Raw genomic sequence first — 4789 nt, forward strand, 5'->3', positions numbered from 1 at the left:
TCCTCAGACTTTTATTTATTCTACATATAAATCTAATGGACAATATATTTGGCTTACTCTGTAACCAGTTGAAGTGAAGCTCTCAGTGAAACCTCTAGTACCTATAGTCACTAAGCTCAATCTGTGCTGAGGAGGAGGTTAACATGCATCCATTTATTATAAAAGGGCTGCCAATACATGACAACAACCCAAAAAATCCTAATACTTGGTATCTCTCTCCTTGCAGAGAAAAAAAAGTGTGTGTAAAGAATAAAATACCTAGATCAAGGTTTGATCTAGGTCAGTGCCATGGTTAGTATTTGGGTCAAGGTCATGGTAAGATTCCAGTTGCAGTTAAGGATGGATGTCTTTCAGCAGCTTGCATATACCTGTGGAGAGACAGGGAAGAGATGTTCAGATGAAGCAGAACTTGAAGTGCATAACACTTGTAGAAAGAATCGCTTAGAGAAAGAAGCCTTAACCTCCCTGGCGGTAACCCCGAGCGTGACTCGGGGTAGATTTTTCATACCAGGATCGGTAACCCCGAGTCACGCTCGGGGTGGATATGCAGAGAGCGCAGCGGTGTTCTCTTACCTTCTCCTGGCGATCCAGCGATGATCTCTCATTGCTGTGACCGCCAGCCGAGATCCCCGCCGCTCTCCGTCGGTGTGATCACTTCCTAGTTCCGTTCCCTGCAGCAGCAATGCTGCATGGGAGCGGAACTAGGGAGGGAAATTCAAAAAAAAAAAAAGTTGCACAAAACACAAACATATTACACATTTTATATTATATATATTATATGCATGCATATATATATATATATATATATATATGTATATATATATATATATATATATATATATATATATATGTGTAAAGACATGCTGGTAGGTTTATTGGATCCTGTATAAAAATTGGCCCTGCTGTGTATGTATGTGAGTTAGGGACCTTAGATTGTAAGCTCCTTGAGGGCAGGGACTGATGTGAATGTGCAATGTATATGTAAAGCGCTGCGTAAATTGACAGCGCTATATAAGTACATGAAATAAATAAATAAAAATAAAATAAATATATATATATATATATATATGTATATATATAAATATATATATGCACACACACACACACATATATATATATATGTATATATATATATATATATATATATATATATATATATATATATATGCACACACACACACATATATATATATATATATATATATATATATATATATATATATATATATATATATAAATACCTATATACACACACATATATATATATATAAAATTATATTATTGATTTGATCATAATTACATGCGTTATATATATATTATATATATATATATATATATATATATATATATATACACACACACATATATATATATATATATATATATATATATATATATATATATACACACATATATATATAATATATAACGCATGAATTATAATCTAATCAATAATATAATTTTATTATATATATTCTATATTATATAATAAAATTATATTATTGATTAGATTATAATTCATGCGTTTGTGTTTCAAATTTATCACATCTAGGATGTCTACTAGAGTCTTATTTTGGTCAGGTTTAAGTCAGTAATTACTAAGAATTGTAGGCCTATAATACATAACGCCAAATTTCCATGAAAAAAATTGTACCGCTTTTGGTATGTAATTCCTGACAGAATCATACCGCCAGGGAGGTTAAGGAAAGATGTCCTGCAACGTACTCCCCCAGCAACGTTAAGGGTGCACTAAATTTATATTGGTATATGGGTGGGGCTGGAAATTCAGTAATTATTCATGAGCGGATATAAGGATGACTAACAGTCAGAGTGAATCTTTCACTTCTAAAGTCAGACTAGTAAAAGGCAAGAAGGGCTATAAAAATAAGGTCTGCTCATAAAACATTGCAAGACACTTCAGAACAAGAAAAACATCATGGTAATGCACACAGGGCAACAGACGGAAAAGCCCACATCTCAAGAAGCACAGATACATGGAGAGCTTAAAGAGGTTCCAGTTGCAGTTAAGGATGGATGTCTTTCAGCAGCTTGCACATTCCTGTGGAGGGACAGGGAAGAGATGTTCAGATGAAACAGAGCTTGAAGTGCATATCACTTGTAGAAAGAATCACTTAAAGCGGAGTTCCAGCCATTTGACTCACCTGTCCAACGGTCCAGCGATGCGGCCGCCCGAAGCCTCGATCCTCTCCCTCGGTGCCAGCATCACTGCTGTGGGCACCCGGCTGTGACAGTTTGCGGCTTCACAGCCGGGTACCCGCTGCGCATGCGCGAGTCGTGCTGTGCGCCGTGATTGGCCGGCAATCTTCTGGGACCTCTGACATGTCCCAGAAGATTGCAGGGAGGGAGGGGGAGAGGAGAACTTCCGCTCAGGGCGCCTCGGCGCTCCGAACGGAAGTGGGAGCGGGTACCTGTCAAAACTAGGTACCCGCTCCCCCCCCCAAAAAAATGGCATGCCAAATGTGGCATGTCAGGGGGGTAGGACCACCTAAAGCGGAAGTTCCACTTTTGAGTGGAACTCCGCTTTAAAGAAAGAAGCCTTAAGGAAAGATGCCCTGCAACGTGCTCCCCCAGCAACGTGCTGACCCCTTAAGGGTGCAAAAAATGTATACTGGTATTAGGGTGGGGGTGGAAACTTGTTAATTAATCATGAGTATATAACAATGCCTAACAATTAGGGATGAGCTTCGAGTTGAGCATAAGTTCGACTCGAACATCGGGCGTTCGTTTGTACATAGAACAACGAACAAAGGAGTCTGTTCGCGGGAAATTCGCCCACCATAATGCAATGCTTGTGATTGGCCAAAGCATGCACCTTGACCTGTATGCTTTGGCCAATCACAGCATACAGCAATGTTCATGATTGGCCAAAGGCAGGGTGCATTTAGCCAATCATGGCTCAGGGGCTAAGTCCACGCCCCACACTATATAAAGGCTGCCTAAACCACAGCTGTGTAGGAGTGGAGATTTGGTAGGGTGGTTACTTGAGTGTGCGGTTTATATATTAATAGATCAGCCAGTGTAGTAGATATATATATTCATCAGCTATTTCAGGAGATAGTGCAGTATTTATATTTATCAGTTATTTTAGGCGATATATCCACGTAAGTTTGACTCGAACATTGGCTGTTCGCTCATTTGTTGAATGACGAACAAATGTGCTTCTTCGCGGGAAATTCGAGCACCTGCATCCATACACTGCAGTGTAGTCTAATTAGAGACATTGCAAGCAGTGAGTTAGGCAGGGAGAGGATCATGATTGAGGCAGGGAGAGGAAAGTAATTTACAGTTTATCAATGAAGTATCTATCGGTCAGTTCAGTATAGAGAATGCATTGATCTCTATATATATGTATATATATATATATATATACATATATATATATATATAGGACAATTGATTATATATTAGGCCATTGAGTATCTATCGGTCAGTTCAGTATAGAGCATACATTGATCTCTCTCTATATATTATAGGACAATTGATTACATATATTAGGCCACTGAGTATCTATCGGTCAGTTCAGTATAGAGAATACATTTATCTCTCTCTCTATAGATATAGGATAATTGATTACATATTAGGCTATTGAGTATCTATCGGTCAGTTCAGTATAGAGAATACATTTATCTCTCTCTCTCTCTATATATAGGACAATTGATTACATATATTAGGCCATTGAGTATCTATCGGTCAGATCAGTATAGAGCATACATTGACCTCTCTCTATATATAGGACAATTGATTATATATTAGGCCATTGAGTATCTATCGGTCAGTTCAGTATAGAGCATACATTGATCTCTCTCTATATACAGTGTAGGACAACTGATTACATATATTATGAAAATTGAGTAGCTATCGGTCTGTTTAGTACAGAGCATACATTGATCTCTCTCTATCTATAAGACAATTGATTATATAAATTAGGCCATTGAGTAGCTATCGGTTAGTTCAGTATAGAGAGCATACATTGATCTCTCTCTATATATATAAATAGGACAATTGATTACATAAATTAAGCCATTGAGTATCTATCGGTCAGTTCAGTATAGAGCATACATTGATATCTCTCTCTCTCTCTCTCTCTCTCTCTCTCTCTCTATATATATATATATATATATATATATATATATATATATATATATATATACAGTATATATATATATATATATATATATATATATATATATATATATATATATATATATATATATATATATATATATATATAACAATTGATTATATATTAGGCCATTGAGTATCTATCAGTCAGTTCAGTATAGAGCAGACATTGATCTCTCTCTCTCTCTATATATATATATATATATATATATAGGACAATTGATTATAAAATGGGCCATTGAGTATCTATCAGTCAGTTCAGTATAGCGCAGACATTGATCTCTCTCTCTATATATATATATATATATATATAGGACAATTGATTATATATTGGGCCATTGAGTATCTATCGGTCAGTTCAGTATAGAGCATACATTGATCTCTCTCTATATATAGGACAATTTATTAAAATATATATATATAACAATTGATTATATATTAGGCCATTGAGTATCTATCAGTCAGTTCAGTATAGAGCAGACATTGATCTCTCTGTATATATATATATAGGACAATTGATTATATATTGGGCCATTGATTATCTATCAGTCAGTTCAGTATAGAGCAGACATTGATCTCTCTCTATATATATATATATAGGACAATTGATTATATATTAGGCCATTGAGTATCTATCAGTCAGTTC

This window comes from Pelophylax lessonae (genome assembly GCF_965119305.1).
Source record: "Pelophylax lessonae genome assembly, chromosome: 6".
Lineage (NCBI taxonomy): Eukaryota > Metazoa > Chordata > Amphibia > Anura > Ranidae > Pelophylax > Pelophylax lessonae.